The sequence below is a fragment of the Hylobates moloch genome, unplaced genomic scaffold (genome assembly GCF_009828535.3).
Source record: "Hylobates moloch isolate HMO894 unplaced genomic scaffold, HMol_V3 SCAFFOLD_14, whole genome shotgun sequence".
NCBI classification, from domain to species: Eukaryota; Metazoa; Chordata; class Mammalia; order Primates; family Hylobatidae; genus Hylobates; species Hylobates moloch.
In genome coordinates, this window is record NW_026652289.1 from 81,843,148 (window position 1) to 81,859,973 (window position 16,826).

Here is a 16,826-nt window from a genome sequence, read left to right on the forward strand (position 1 = left end):
GTGTTAGCCAGGATGGTCTCGATCTCCTGACCTCGTGATCCGCCCGCCTCGGCCTCCCAAAGTGCTGGGATTACAGGCGTGAGCCACCGCGCCCGGCCTATATATTTTTTTCATATATTTGGTATTCTGTGAATGACTGGCCATATCTTTTGCACCTTTTTTTCTATTTTCTTATTGATCAATCTGATCCGTTGTTGAGTTTATGTACCATAAATATCTTTTTTCTTTTCTTCCTTCTAACATAATGTAGAAGCTAAGAGTGTGGATTCTGGGGCCACATTGCCAGGGTTAAATCCCTGCTTCAGCACTTCCTGTGTAGCCTTAGGCTTAATCTGTGTGTGCCTCAGTGTCCTCATCTGCAAAATGGGATGATGGCGCCCCATGGCGGGCCTGGGAGGATGAGCAGGTTCGTATCTGTGAAGCAGTTAGTGCCTGTCGTAATAAGCACAAGATAGACTAATGCAACTTGGTGTGCTGGGCCCTGTGTGGCCACATGGGGCTGTATGCACAGGTGTCGTCACCATGGCCGGAGCTGGAGCTCAGATGTATCTGAGAAGATTGGCAGATGCTGCTTCACTCTGGCTTCCGGTCTCCTGGGTGGCCCTGCTTCCATCCCTGAGCTGCCTGAACGGAAAACGAAATCCCAGCCCCGCTCCAGGGGGTGCCTGGGAATTGGAAGGCATCAGGCTCCTCACAGCAAAAATAGAAGCCTCATTTGTTTAGGAGAGAACAATGACGAGGAAGCAAGCCAGCAGAGGCGGCCTTGGCGGGCTGTGTACACCCTCTGCTTGTCCCCGCACTCCCTGGGGTCAGACGTAGACGTGGCTAAGCTGCCTGCAGACCTTCCCTTCCCCTTCATCCTGTTCTGCGGTGGGCATCAGGGTCCATCCTGGAACGTGGGCTGTCTTGGCACCAAGTTCCAGTTCTTAATACCTCAGTGTCGCACTGTTCCCTGATTTCTCAAAGCCAGGCAGGAATTGCAGAAAACAAGGTCGGTTTAATATTGAGAATCACTGGAGAGCCGTGTCAGAGCCCTGCTGAGAAGTGAACTGCGTTTCTGTCTACCTCATGCTGTAGGCTACACAAGGACAGACTTACCGAAGATTACAGCCCAGGGGGAAGAGGGCACGGTTAATGTCAACCCCACACAGAAGAAGTTAGCTCCACTGGGCGTGGTGGGCACTTTGGGAGGCTGAGGTGGGTGGATCACCTGAGGTGAGGAGTTCGAGACCAGCCTGGCCAACATGGTGAAACTGCGTCTTTACTAAAAATACAAAAATTAACCAGGCGTGGTGGCATATGCCTGTAATCCCAGCTACTCGGGAGGCTGAGGTGGGAGAATTGCTTGAACCCGGGTGGGAGAGGTTGCAGTGAGCTGCACTCCAGCCTGGGCAACAGAAACTCTGTCTTAAAAAAAAAACAAAAACAAACAAACAAGTCAGCTCAGCCCCACTGCAAGGAGCTCCTGGGTTTATTTAAGTGAGCCTCAGATAACTTTACGCGAAAGCAAATGTGTAAAAAGTGATAAAGTCAGGTATATTGAACATTTGTCCTGAGGGCAAATTTCTGAGCTCTAAAAGCCAGTTTGGTTTTAGATAACATCTGTGAGTCTGGAAACAGGCTGAAATACTCTATATCTGCACTCCCAACTCTGCCTTTGGCTGTGTGAGCCCCCGTGGTCTCCTTGAAAGAATTGGTCCCCCGTGGGTGAACTAATCACCCATGAAGAGTCTCCCAATTCAAATCTGGAGTAAAAAGTGAGGACCTGGGGGCAGAATGTTACTCATCACATGTGGCCCGTCACTGCTAGACTTCAAGGTAAGTTTCCAAGAACAGAGCTCTGTGACCATTTTCATGATAGCAATTTGTACATTATTACTAAGTAATTTTAGTGCCATATTTACAAGCCACCTTCCCAAACAAAACAATTGTTTTTGGCAGTTAGACTCTTGAAGACTTAACTTTTAATCCAGTTTCTTCTCAAAACATTTGCACAAATGAGAGTCTTGAGGTTTGAGCTTTCTATTCTAAAGGCTCAGCTTCTTGCCCAGGAGAAAAATAATACATGCTCGTGTTTATAAATAGAGTTATGGCATTGGAGTCCTTTACATTGCAGCCAGCCTAGGGACTCAGTTATTCAGAATTTAAACATTTTACTTGTAAAGAGCACTTTGGTATCCACCCCAGCTGGAGCATCCCCACCTTCACTGTCACTGTCCCTCCCACCCTTCCCTCCAAAACCTGGGTGTCCTCCTCCCTGACTGGCTCTGAGGACCTGGAGCCCCTCTGAGCCCCCACCCCACCCCACCACTGTCACTGGTCTTTGGCCATTTCTTGGAGCGGTTCCTGGGGACTGTTTGCTTTCCTTGTCCTGGAAGGGCCCTGCTCTGCCTGTCTCAGCACCATCTCTGTGTGTCCCATCAGGAAGCAACAGACAATTCCCCAAGCACCACAGTAAAAACGTCTCTCCTGGTCTGGGGGCGCATCCATCCCCCGTGTCCCCAGTCCCATCCTGGTTGTTCTGGGGTTCCAGCCACAGCTGTGGGGACACTGCCATCTCACTGCATCCCTCTTGCGGCAGCTTGGCTGAGCTACAGGGCCAGGCCGCAGGAGGCCTCCTTGTGCCAGGTGTTGAGCTCTGCCAGCTGCCTGGCCCCCCTGTGAGGCCGCCCCATGCAGGTGAGTTCGCTGGCAGCCCAGCCAGCCCACAAAGGCCATGTGAGTGTGAACCCCCATTACACGCTTTCCCTCATGAGATGGCGCTGATCAGTCTGGGGGATACCTGCCTTTCGGTACGGGCTGCAGCCATTAGGCTGGTACCAGGAGGAGCCAGGTCCAGCTGGCACTGGGGCGACGCTCTGTCTTTGATGCACCCTGATGCTTCCCCCATCCTTCTGACCATGGTGCTTAGCATAGACCCCTTGCAACCCATCCCAGGGCCTCTGCTCAGTGTGGCCAGAGCATCCTGTCAACAAGTGTGTCACTGCCTTCGGGTTATTATTGTTCACCAGATTCCACTTGCTCTACAACCCAGGCAGAGTGTGCCAGGGTTTCCCAAACCTGTGTGCCCAGTGCCAGCCCCTTAGCAAGTGCAGCGTTGCCCATTTCACTCTGGGAAATGCAGCCATAGCTCTGGGGCCAGCTAGAGGAAGGAGTGTGATTGTGCCTTCCCGGGACAACTTCCAGGTCTGGGAGTCTGTGATGTTGTGAGTGTTGCCTTAGCTTTGCTAAGAAAATGCTTAGGGAGATGGGAGATGGGTTCCTTCACCCATTCTTCTACCCATGTGCCTTTCTGGCTCCAGGGCTGGTGTCCCCTGCTTTGGAGGGGACACTCACATGAGCTGCCCTATTGAGAGTCTGTCAGGGTTCTCTTAGCCTAAGCGGCTTCCTGTCTCGGGCTCCCTCCCCAGCCATTTGGGTCACCTTGGGTCCCTGAGGATCGCTTCTGGATCTTGGACCCCCTCACCAACTCCTGTGACATAATAATCAAAGGTAATCAGGAAATGTATGAATCATCTTCTTTAAGGAATATTTAGCATTTCTGCTCATTCCAGAGTCCCTGGAAACATGGTATTTCAAAGGCTCGGTTAGATCACAAGTCCAATTTACTGCCAGAAATTTGCACGTAGAATAATACAGAGCCTATGATGGCAGTTGTGGTATCCTGTGAGAAAATTAATTAGTCCTGAAATTAAATGCCAACAGCCTCAGCAAAATATTCATGAGAGAAGCGAACCTCGTGCGTGGTGTTTGAAGTCAGGCAGCTGAGGCTGTGTACTGGATGTGTTTCTGTGGCTGAGTTCTGCTGTGGACTCTGGGCTAGTCTAGGCAAGGCCTGCCTCTCCTTCTGGACTGGCTCCCAGGGCTGGGGGCTCAGGGAGGCCCTGCACCCTGGAGAAGGAGGGAGCCCCTGAGCCTCTTTGGCCTTGTATTTGTGTGTCCCTCTGGGCTGCAGGGCTGCAGAATAAACCAGCTCCCAAGCCTCCAAACAAAAGTAAAGACCTGTGAATGGCTACACTTGGAGAGCAGAGTGTTGTGATATCATGGGGAGACCTGCGTACTTAATTTACGGTCTGAAGATTGAGAAGGATTTAATTGTTCCAAAAATGGTGAGAAAAGAGCAGGCCCCAGCCTTTCTGTCTGATCAGAAACAGCCGAGGGGGACTGGGGAAGTGGCCTGGTCCTCACTGCCCCTGGAGGGGCAGGAAGAGGATGGAGTGATGTGCTTGGCAGATGCAGGAATGGTCAGGCAGTGGGAAAAGCCTAGGGTTTCCAAGCAGTATCTGATCCTCTGTGTTCCTTCTGCCCGCTGGGATGAAGCCCGCCCCCCAAATGTGCCTGGCCCACTGGTGACTCAGAGTCAGCTGCCCCCAGGGCCTTCCCGGCTCTCGTGACCTTGCCGGGCATGACTTTCAGGGGAGCCCTCTGTCCGGGAGACATAGGTCACTCGAATCACACAGCTGTGCTTTAGCGAATGCTAGCCAGGGGCCCTGGAGAGGGCAAGGACAGGGCACTCCTTCATGGAAACGAAAATGAATATTTTTCTCTGCAGAAAATGAAAAGTGGTGCTGGGTCCAAGTGGTAGGTGACCTGGCTTTTGAGCGAAAATGCTGCTGGGAAATGAGAGAAAAGAAACATGAAAAGAATGCAAATGAGGGTGGTGGACAGGGGCCCAGAGGCCTGATTCCTCCACCCTCCTTGAAGGCTGGGTGTGTGATGCCTATAAATAAACACTCAAAACCCGTTCTAAATGGAGTGAAGACATGGGCCTGCTTCCTTTTATGGAAAGGCCTTACATAAGGTGCAGTGCTGCTGTTGCTCCTGGGCGGTGTGATGATTCTGTGCCTTTGCTGGAAGTCAGTGTGAAGCCTGTGGGGCTGCTGGGGGATGCAGATGGATGAGCTCTGGCCTTTCTGGAGACTCGCAGACTCTGGGAAGGAGGCGGTGGGCGATGGGCAGGCCTCCCAGGGCTGGGGGGCAGACCTCCCAGGGCTGGGAAGCAGTCCTGAGACAGGCTCCGGGTTTCCTGAGGCGCTTCTGGGCCAGGAGCAAGTGGGAAAAGCTGGACTGCAGTGCTTGGTCAAGTGACAGCTGCCCAGAGCTGGGGTTTAGGGTGCCTGGAGAGGACAGGGGCTGGCAGGCCTGACTTTCTCACTGATCCGCTTGGGGTCACAGAGCCAACCTGTAACAGAGTGAGGAACTGAGGCCGCATCCCTGGACTCCCTGTGGAGGGTTCTTGCTGCTGGACTAACCTTTAGTTCATGCACTCACCCAGAAATTACTTATTTTTGGAGGACCGCAGATGGCGAGCTTAGGAGTGAAGAAGGGAATACTATTCGATGCTAATGTGATTCCAGGCAACATTCTAGAGGTTTCCTTGCAGTTCACCTTCCCAGCCACCTTTGAAGTAGTTCTTATTGTCCAGTTTTACACACGATGAAACTGACAGAGATGGTGTGAAGGGATTTTCTGACGTTCACACAGGAAGCAAGCAGCCCACGCTGACCCCACTGTGGAAAGCGTGTGTGTGATTGACATGCTTTTTGTGTGGTGCTCACTTTGGGTGTGATAAAGAGGCCTCCTTGCAAAGGGCCAGGATCTGTGAAGCACCATGTTGCTTCACAGAACAGGCCGTGAAAAGCCACAGAAGCACCACACCCTAGGAAAGAAATGGAACAACGGTGCAAACGGCCAGTTTCTCCTGAGCAGAGGCAAGCAGGTTACAGCTCTGCAGCTCCCTTAACGGGTAGCTTGTTCAACATGGTAACATCTTTAGCCTCCTCAGAGACATCGGGTCATCTCCTTTACATGGGGACCAGAAGTATCTGCCCTGGGCCATTTTGGGTGGAGGAAATTCCGTAATTATAACCCTCTGCTAGGAGTGTCTGCCTAGGAAGTGAGAGCAACTGGCCGCTTTCTTAGAGAAGTGAAGACGCTGAGTACAGACTAAACCTTTGTGATGAAGTCGAAGCCACTGTGTTGCCTGTGTCCTGTTTCCTTCCCCAGCGAATAGGGCTCTTCCCTACGACTGCAGACCCCAGGACCAGACTGCAGGTGCCCTGTCCAGCAGTGCAGCCATTCGTGAAGGGCTTGCAGCCTGGCCCGGCTCAACAGCTGACGCCCCCGGGAGGAGGCTGTATTACTATCCTTTTTGAAAGGAACACAGAAAGCCCTTTGTAACTTTCTCTATCTGTAGCCAACATGGAGGGAGAGGCAGAATTCAGATGTGATGTTGCAGACAATTGAACACCCCTCCTCCTGTTCCACCCCGGCTTCCTGCCCATAGCCTTCTAATGCCCTTGCCCTGAATTCCTGATGCAACCCAAGGGCCTGGCCTTGAAGCCCCCGAGCCTGCTAGCAGTAGCTTCCTCTTCAGCCTTCCTGTGCAGAGCTTCCTCTATTCAGGGAAGTCTGAGACCTGGTGGCCTCTTTCTCATTCTTTTCATGAAACCATCTTGCCTGGGAGAAGGTAGGCTGAGACCCTGGGCATTGGAAGGGAGAGGTGATCTTCCTTCCTCTCTTCACTTTCATTGCTGTCCTCTCCCTGCCCACCCCATGTGCATACCCTCTGCAGTCTGAAAGTGCCGCAAAGCACCAGCTCTGCAAACCCGTGGGGTCAAGCTTTGTTGTGGGAAAATACATATTCATGAGGGCTTTGAGGAGCCTCATTAAAATGCAGAGAGTCTCTTCTTTCAAAATGGTACATAAGCCATCTCTTTATTTGCCCAACACATTGTTCTTAAGGCAATAATTATGCGATGAATGGCTAAAGAAACATTTTAATTATTTGTTTAGGGTAATTTCTGATTATCTCATTAGAATTATAATCTGTTCACTTTTACAGGTAATTCAAAGCCTCATATTTACATTTTTATACTTGAAGGAGCTCTATGTGCGCACCTGTATCATTGCTGAAGCGGAAGTAATTTTCTCTGTTTTCTTCTGCTTTATTCTAGAAAGATTTGATCACCAGGAGATTTTTCGGGACATACCAAACCACTCATTTTCGGTAAGAAATACAAGGCAGCGTTGCATGGAATGAGGTTTTGCTTTTGCCGTGTGGGGAGCGGACTGTTTCACTGGAGGGAAAATGCTACACTGGAGGCAGAGCTGGCAACTGTCATGGCTCTTTGTTTTCTGGGGTCCTGTGTGTGTGAGCTCAGGGAGTTTGAAGCTGGGGTTTGAGTCACAGCCAAGGGGTGGATGGACACTGGGGACGCTGCTGGCACTTACCTTGCCTGGAACAGACCTGCCCACCACCCAGTGACAACACAGCAAGACACGCACTCCCCATCTGTCCTCTCCTCATCATACTGGTGTTTCTGTAAACCATGGTCCTCAGCAGACTCAGTCATGGATTTGTGTAACTCCTACCTAGGTTCCTAGTTACAGCGAAAGCAGACACATGTATATCGGCAACAATAGGTAGCACTCGAACTTTCACTCTCCAGTGTGGGCAGTGGCTGGTCTACTTTGAGAAGGGACCAGCCATTGTGAGATACCAGGAAGCTGAGCAGAAGAAATCTAACTTTGATAAAAAGAGGCCTCCTCATCTTGCCAGGGATGGAGCGTGGCCCATCCTCCCTCCCTGTGCATAGAGCAGTATTGCAGCCCTGATGACACTGCCCCACGGTCAGCATCTGGCTTGCCCTTGCCCCGTAGGACTGGTAGGAACAGAGTCCTGGTGCCAGCCGAGTGTTCCACACAGGGGAGACTTGGAAGGGACAGGTTCTTCACTGCAGATGAATTGGCTCTCTTCTTCTGTGGTTGGAGACACACAAGGCGGCGGCGTTGTAGGGAAGCCGGTGTACGGGGTGGGGCGTGTTTGGAGAACGAGGAGCAGAGGGCATTGTTGCTGGAGTTAAAGAAGCAGAGCCAGGGATGGTCTTCATGTCCTGATGCCCAGAGCAGGCCTGAGCTTCTGACGGATTCTGGGGGTTCTTATGTATTCTTGGGAAGGAGCATGTGGTAACCTTGGACAGGGAGGCAGTTCAGAGTGTTACAAGCAAGGCAGCAGTGGCCTTGGGAACACCCCCACTGCCCGACCAAGGCGAGGAACACTTTATGTGTCCCAGTGGGGAATCTCTGTGCCAGTTGTGTGAGGGGACGGATGAAGACCAGCAGGGGTGAGGATGGGATTCTGGAGTGTCAAGACTCAGATTCAGAATCACAGTTTTTCTTCCAGGGCAGCGCAAGGCCACAGGTCTGGCTATTTGAAGCCACCCAAAAAGCCATTATTTGTAAAGCAAGGCGGCTTTATTGATTTCACTTTCTGCCCTGCATCTTTCCCATATCATGGTAACCACTCACCACCCCTGTTCTGCTGGTGAGGCAGGAATTCCTTTGCAGCCAGTTGGGGAGCATTCTTGTCACAAATGTCCTGGGTGAATTACGCGGTGGCTCTCCGTGGAGGGAGCACATTCACAAGGCATTTAAGAGATGCAGGACAATCAGCCCTCGTCCATGAGACAGGATGAAACGTAGAGGAGCTGCGTGATTATTAATGGGTTTGGACATAAGCTGGAGTGTTTACTGAAATTTTTCTCAGTTGCCAGTTTTCAAAGTTTGTGAATGTACTTTTGTGCTCTCAACAAGGCCTTTTCTGCTCTGTTTAACTTTCTACTTAGGGTTGTAAACATACTTCAGCCATAATGACATTAGATGCATCATCCACTCTCAGCTCTGAAAATGCTGGAGATTTTGATTGTCACCAGCAGTAAGGACAGCTTATGAAGGGAGATGTTACTTATGGAGACGCAGCTCATGATTCCATAAAATTCCAGTCTTCTGGGAGCCCAGGGTTAAGCAGCTGTCTCAGCCCATCCGCCCTCTAGGGACTGTCCACGGTGAAACTGGCTTCTTGACGTTTTCCTTATGGAACCTGGGGTGTCATTACATTCTGATAGAGTCATAGGGTGGTCTTGTTTATGCCTGTAAGGTATAAGATATTTTTTTCTTCTGAGTCTAGAAAAGACCTACTGGAATTTTTATGTATCCTGAAATACTATTAGACGATCAAAATCAATTGCAATAGAGAAGGTGCTGGGCTCTCTTCCCGATTGCTCTCACTCATCTGCAGTGTAATAGGCCTATCATGTAAGTGAATATACTCATCACAATTCTCTGCAGCTTCCCAGCAGAAAAGCATATTCCTTCTCAGAGAGAAAGGCGGCAAGGAGATAGATACTTTTAAATGCCAATTATGCCAGAATGAGTCTCTGTGAGGAGATCTGTAAAGAGAAGAAAGGGCCTGGGTTTATTTATTTTTCTACTGCAAATGGAATGATTCTGTAGCTTCAGATTACTAATACCCGTGGTGTGCCTGATGTCTTTTCATAGGATAATTTGTGAATGTGCTTCCACTTACAGGAAAAGTTTGAGGCTCTTTTCTTATTCTCTTCTTCTTCTTCTTTTTTTTTTTTTTGAGAATTAAATTCTAGGCCTCACTATATCCTATGATAACCATCCTATAAAATGTGTGAATAATGAAATATATAAAATCAGTGATTATCCTGAAGGAACACAGAAAAGAATAATAAGCTGTATTTAAATCACGGCAAGTCTCAGAACATATATTAAGTTAGAAGACATCACGTCCTGAAAATGATGGGCTGATGTGATACTAGCATGTACCCCACTATGGATGCATATAAATGCTGTGTAAAACCTAGCCCAAAGTGTTCTTTAAAACATAAGATCCAAAGAAAGGCATGGAAATTCCAAGCTACGAGACATGAAGAGAAAACACAAAGCCAGAGCACTAAGGCAGGAGGCCATGAGACCCCCAAGCAGTGAGGTTCCTGATGGAGAGCCGGGATGATGAAGACTGTGCGAGATTTGTGCAGGGAGAGACACGGCAATGGCTGGGACAGGGTAGCAAGGCTAGGAGCAAGTGTTCACATGTATAGGAAGCCAGGAGGTGGCAGAGGTGTGTTATGGACCAGGTGGGAAGTGATGCAGGACATCTGGTTGGCCACATAGGAAAAGAGAAAAGATATAGTAAGATCCCTACCTCACAGCATATGTACCAGTAAATGGCCATAGAATTAAAGGCCTATGCCAGGCACAGTGGCTCACACCTGTAATCCCAGCATTTTGGGAGGCTGAGGTGGGCAGATCACCTGAGGTCGGGAGCTCGAGACAAGCCTGGCCAACATGGCGAAACCCCGTCTCTACTAAAAATACAAAAAATTAGCCGGGTGTGGTAGCGGACACCTGTAATCCCAGCTACTCAGGAGGCTGAGGCAGGAGAATTGCTTGAACCTGGGGGGTGGAGGTTGCAGTGAGCAAGATTGTGCCACTGCACTCCAGCCTGGGTGACAGGATGAGACTCCGTCTCAAAAAAAAAAGAAAAAAAAAAATTAAAGGGCAAAATGTAAAGACAAAAATGTTAAAATACATAGAAGATTTTTTCTATCTGCTCTTGAGGTGGGAAACATACACACATCATAAAAGAAAATATGGATTAATCAAACATCAGTATTAGCAACTTCTTTAAGGGAACTATAGGCTGGAATAAATATTCATGATGAATTTACTGTGAGAGATTGGTATTCTGTTTGTATCAAGAACTCTTTCAAATTAATTTTAAAAAGACAATAGAATTGAAAAATGAGCAAATACTATGAAGAAGAAAAAATGAAAATGTCAAATAGACAAATGAACTCTGCCTTGCTTCTAATCAGGGAACTGCCTGGGAGACCATGAGATACCACTTCACACTCATATGTTAGCAAATTAGAAAGTCTGATAATCGAAGGGTTGCCCAGAGTGTGAGGCAAGGGGGCCTTCATGTCCTGTTTATCAAGGGCAAATTAGTAAAACCCCTTTAGAGAACAATTAGGTGTTATCTAGTAAGGTTGAAATGTGGATGCCCCATGACCCAGCAATTCCGCTCCTGGGTATAGATACCTTAGCAGGCCATGAAAGGGATTCAGTGTTGTATTAGTCAGTTCTCTTGAAAACAGAACCAATAGGATCAGTTTATCTTAGAGTTTATGTATCGATCAATTGATTGATTGGTCAATTGATATAAGGTATTGGCTTGCATGATATGGCATCTGGGAAGTCTCACAATCTGCCATCTGCAAGCTGGAGACCCAGGGAAGCCAGTGTTGTAGTGCAAAGGCCTGGGAAGCAGAGAACTGGTGCAGATTCCAGTCCAGGCCAAAAGGCCTGAGAACCAGCAGCATGGAGGGCAACAAAGACCAATGTCCCAGTCAAGCAGTCAGGCAGAGAGTGAATTCGACCCTCCTCTGCTGTTTTGTTCTATGCAGGTCCTCACTGGAGTGGACAATGCTCACGTACACTGAGGAGGGCCTTCTGCTTTACTCAGTCTGCCAATTCCAGCGCTAACCTCTTCCAGAAACACCTCACAGACTATCCGGAAACAGTGTTTAACCAGACGCATGGGCACTTTGTGGCCCAGTCAGGTTGATACATAAAATTAACCATCACAAGTGGGTCACAACCAGCATTTTCTAAAAATATAAACCGGATTAGAACAGAAGATATCAGGGTTTGTTCTGCATAGTGAATGATAGTGATCCTGAGAAGGGGGACTTCAAGGGGGTGGGACTGACAGCAATGGTTAAGCCTGAATGGAGGTTTGCTACATTGTTTTCTATGCTTCTGTGTATTTGCAAAGTTAAGGAGAAAAGAAGTTGTGGTAAACACCTGGATGTAGGCACACGGACCCCAGTGTTCTGTGCTGTGGGTCCCTCTGATGGGGCCGTCTTGCTCCTGTCTTGCTGGTTCATCCTCCACCTTGGCTGACTACCTGGCCTCACCCTTGTACAGATGGTTCTGTTTGTCTCTTCATTGAAATGGGTGGGATTTATTGATTTATTTAGAGACAGGGTCTTGCTCTATTGCCCAGGCTGGAGTGCAGTGGTGTGATCATGGCACACTGCAACCCCGACATCCAGGGCTCAATCAGCCCTCCCTCCTTGGCCTCCTGAGTAGCAGGGACTACAGGCACGTGCCACCACACCCAGCTTATTTTTATATATTTTTTTAATAGAGGTGGGATTTTGCCGTGTTGACCAGGCTGGTCTTGAACTCTTTGGCCCCTAGAGTGCTAGGATTACAAGTGTAAGCCACCATTCCCTGTGTGAAATGAGTAGGATTTCTGAATGAGCCAGGCTTTGCACATTGACCTGGCTCTGCCTCTTGAACTGCTGCCTTCACATGGGAGGCTCCTTCTGGCCCTGCCTGTGTGGGTCATTCCTCTCTCAGGTGCTTCTTTTTATCTTCACAGACGAGGCTCATGGGCTTCACTTTTTGGGACCTTAGGTGGACATCTCAGTCCACAGCCCTCCTGCCTGGCTTCTGTCTCTGTGGATTTGCAGGCCTGCTTGTCCCGTATCCTCCAGTGCCCGGTCCAGTGCCTCATGTACAGTGGATGCTCAAGAAGTATGTGGTCATCACATAGCTCTAGTTTCTTATTTTTATTTTTCTTTATTTTTTTTTTTTTGAGACAGGGTCTCACTCTGTCACCCAGGCTGGAGTGCAGTGGCATGATCATAACTCACTGCAGCCTTGAACTGGGCTCAAGCAATCTTCCCACCTCAGCCCCAAGTAGCTAGGACTGCAGGTGAGTGCCACCATGCCCAGCTAATTTTAAAATCTTTTGTAGAGAGGACATTTCACCATATTGTTCAGACTGGTCTCGAACTCCTGGCCTCAAGTGGGCCTCCCGCAGTGCTGGGATTGCAGGCATGAGCCACTGCCCCTAGACTTTAGAAATGTTCAGAAGCTCAATTTCCCATCTGCAAAGTGGAGACTCATGAGTTGGGGGCGGGTAGATTGTGAGAATGAACCACATAATGAAGAGGGGTTGGTTGTGTAGCACATGTGAGTTTTCCGATCTTGCTGGTTTCCTTCCCTGGAAGAAGCAAAGAGAGGACGAGGAGCTGGCTGTTACTATTTGCTTGCAGACTTGGTGTGTGCTTTAAAATTGGAAGCTCCTGCTCTGACACCCAGTTCTTTTTTGTTTCAAGTTGTACTTTAGAAGATAAAAAAATTCATCAACACCCCTTTTTTTTTTAAAAAAGATGGAAAACGGGTTAAGAAAGTAGCACGAGGAACTGCTACGAGGTTGAGCCCAACATAATTAGTGTGATGAAAGGGAAGTTAGCCATTTCTGTATGTAACTTTTGATTAATGATATTCAGCTCTAATTAATTATGTCCAGTTCTAATTAATGACATTAGTGTGCAAGCCAGCATTCTCAAACTGTGTTCTGAGGATTCCCAGCGGATGTTCCTGAATATAATAGTCCCCGGTCACATTAGGTTGGGAAGTGCTGTCTGTATTGCCCGTTTTGGACACTCCCAAAGCACCATATAAAAGACCTTCAGAAGTCCTGCAAGAAAGGGAACAATTTAAATTTCTTTTAACCTGTCATTTCCCAGACTTACTGTCACCATGTGTGCTGCTAGGCACATACGGACATGCTAATTTAACTCTCATACCACAAGGTGTGCTTGGATGAATTGAGCAATGTACATGTCATGGAGACATTTTCTAAGTCTTCCAGAGTCATAACAGGGGTCTCCTGTATCGCAGCAGAGCATACTGCAAAGAATTTCATTTCCATACAGTCTAGGGCTGCTGTGAACTAATCTCCTTTCTTGGGCAAATCGCTTAATCTCCTTCAATCAGTTCATACATCTGCAGAGGAAAGGGTGATGGCATGCCACCCTGGATGGTGGGAGGTCTCCTAGCAGTGGTGGCTGTTACCATCTCATAAGAGACCCTCATTACAAGAAAGTTCACGTCATTTGCCATGTGCTGGTCTTGGGGGGTCAGCGAGTGGGGGACTGCAGGGAGAGACCACCACTTACCTCCTGAGCCTCACGTGTGGGGTGCACTGTGTGTTGTCCATTGTTGGGTTTGTATTCATTGTTCATCCAAAAGTTATTATGTTGAAAAGCAGAATGGTGGCAGACAGGCATGTTTGGCATGGGTTAATGCGAGGCTGGAAAGAGAGCCCCTGACCTTCAGTTTGAGAATCAGCCACTGCGGGAAAGGGTGGCGTCTTGGTGGTTGCACACTGTGAATGTCAAGGGAGACGAAGAGTGCACCCTGGGGAGGGCGGACTCATCAGTCCAGTGGGTTGTCCAGGAGGGAGTGAGGGTTGATCTTTCATCTCGAAGGATGAATATACATTTCTGCGAGAGAGGGGGAAGACGGGCATTCCAGGCAAACAAGTGTGTATATATGACTGAAGTGGGGACAGAGGAAGCAGCGTGGTGGGTCCGGGAATGGAATTGTTTGATCTGGCTTGATGGAGGAGCCAGGGGGTGAGGTAGAAGAGGTGGCAGAGGCCAGCTTGACCTGTGTAGACGGCCTGGGAGAAGCCCTGGCAGGTCTTCGTTGGAGGACTGACAGGAAGGGATATATGCTTTCCATAGATGACCTTGGAGGGTGCGGCATGGGGTAGAGGCCCGTGCACCAGAGGCTCCTCATAGTCTCTACAGAGAGACGACCAGGCTAGCGTTTTCATGGCATGGAGGTTGTCTTCGGAAACTCGCTTCAGAATCTACTTAAGATGAGTCAAATCTACCCTCCAAAGAACATCTGCTGCTACTGGAGATAGCTCTTCAAAAGCTAATGCAGGTGCTGAATGTTTTTCCACCATGAGGGTTCCTTCTGTGCATCAATTAGTCTAGACTCTTGCCGTTTGAGGAAAGAGGCTCAGAGTAGTTAAGCCACTAGCTCCAGGTCTCATAGCTGGCTGATAGGACATCAACCTGCAGAGTCTCTATGGAGGTGGAATAGTTTTCAGTGGTGCACTGAAACAGTAGGGGATGGATAGGAGAAAGGCTTGGTCTATTAGTCAGGTTCAGCCAGAGAAGCAGTAGGGGATGGATATGAGGAGATATATTGTGAGGAATCCGCTCATGCCGTTTTGGGACCTGGCCAGGCAAGCCTGAAGCCCGCAGGGCAGGCCATGGGGAAGGGCAGGCTGGAACTCCCAGGCATGGCTGCAGCTGCAGTCCACGGGCAGAATTTCTTCTTCCTGAAGGAAGCCTTGGCTTTACTTTTAAGGTCTCCCAACAAATTGATCCAGACCCAGCCAGATTGTCTGGGATGATCTCCTTTCTAAAAGTCAACTCATTATGGACTTTAATGACATGGACAGAAGACTTTCACAGCAACATCTAGAAGAGTGGCATGATTGCCTAGCCAAGTCAGTACCTCAAAAAGACCACACTCTTGGTAACACGTGTCGGCTCCAGGACCAAAAGCTGGTGCTGCAGATGCGTGGGGTGGCAGCATTGTCACTTCCTGTCTCCCACTAACCTCAGGGTCACAGTGGGCTGGTGGTTGTAGCATGGTCCACACCTGCTCTCAGGGATGCTGGAGGGAGACTGAGGCCCAGGCTTTTGTCTTGGAGACTTGGGATATGTCTAGGATCCCTTCTAAAAGCCAAGTTCTAGACAGAATCTGGCCTTTCAGGGTTGGAGAGACCCCACACGGCTTCTGAGCAGACTTCCTTCCTGAGCTCAGTCTTGGAAGTGAAGGTCTCACCCCTGGTTGCCCCCTTCGTGTGACAGAGGGCTCTTTGCCTCTTTGCACTCCATGCCCCAGAGACAGTCTGTGCTGGGGACAATTTTGTCAGAAATCTATTCTCAGTCCTAGCTTAGCCTAGTGGCACTCTCAGTCCTGAAACCTAGAGGCCATTTCCACGTTGGTGTAGCACCGTGGTTCTCAGACTGTGTTTGGTATCAGGATCACCTGGGGAACTTGGTAAAAATACAAATGCAGGTCATGTCCTGCTTCCTCCATCCTGGGCCTCTGTGTTCTTTGTTAGCCTTCTTGGTGGTTCTGACCTACGTCAAAGTTGAGGACCGCTGGCATAACGCACGGCTGCTCGAACTCCAGTGTGCACTGGAATCTCCTAGGGATCTCATTTATTTTATTTTTATTTTTTGAGACGGAGAATCACTCTTGTTGCCCAGGCTAGAGTGCAACGGCATGATCTCTGCTCACTGTACCCTCCGCCTCCTGGGTTCAAGCAATTCTTCTGCCTCAGCCTCCCGAGTAGCTGGGATTACAGGCGCGTGCCAACACGCCTGACTAATTTTTGTATTTTTAGTAGAGATGGCGTTTCTCCATGTTGGCCAGGCTGGTCTCAAACTCCTGATCCCAGGTGATCCACCCGCCTTGGCCTCTCAAAGTGCTGGGGTTACAGACGTGAGCCATCACGCCCAGCCAGTGACCTTGTTTAAATGCAGATTCTGATTCCATGGTTTTTGGTGGATCCTGTGATTTGGTGGTGCAGATGCTTCTGGTCCTCAGACCACATCTTAAATAGCAAAGGCATAGATAGGGGCTGAAATTAAACACTTAAGAATTACCCAGACTTGCATCGGAATTCTGCCTCTACCACTTAACTGTCTCTGTGTTACCCTGAGCAAATCGCTTGATCTCTCTAAGCCTTGATTTCCTTATCTGGACAATGGGAATAATGTGCCTTTTTTGTTTTTTTGAGGTAGCATCTCTCTCTGTTGCCTAGGGTGGAGTGCAGTGCTGCAATCTCAGCTCACTGCAGCCTCAACCTCCTGGGCTCAAGCAGTCCTCCCACCTTGGTTTCCCAAGTAGCTGGGACCTCAGGCACACACCACCACACCCAGCTAATTTTTAAATTTTTAATTAGAGACAGGGTCTCATTGTGTTGCCCAGACTGGTCTTGAACTCCTGAGCTCAGGTAGTCCTCCCTCCTTGGCCTCCGAAAGTGCTGGGATTACAGGCGTGAGTCACTGCTCTTGCTGCTTTTTAAATAAAAATTGCTGGCCGGGTACAGTGGCTCACGCCAG

At 49.0% G+C, this 16,826-nt stretch overlaps 1 protein-coding gene across 9 annotated transcripts in view; it reads left to right on the plus strand.

Annotated features, from left to right (window-relative positions):
* APBA2 (amyloid beta precursor protein binding family A member 2) overlaps positions 1–16,826 on the plus strand; it is a 237,897-nt gene that overhangs the window by 108,930 nt on the left and 112,141 nt on the right. For 6 of the 9 annotated variants that reach the window (XM_032175896.1, XM_032175897.1, XM_058428014.1 and 3 more), the window contains one exon: positions 6,957–7,009. The gene's annotated coding sequence lies outside the window, so the exon portion shown is untranslated. Of the gene's footprint in view, positions 1–4,761; positions 4,857–6,453; positions 6,470–6,956; positions 7,010–16,826 lie in introns of those variants that run through there. The other 3 variants (XM_058428016.1, XM_058428017.1, XM_058428015.1) reach the window with 3 other exon arrangements.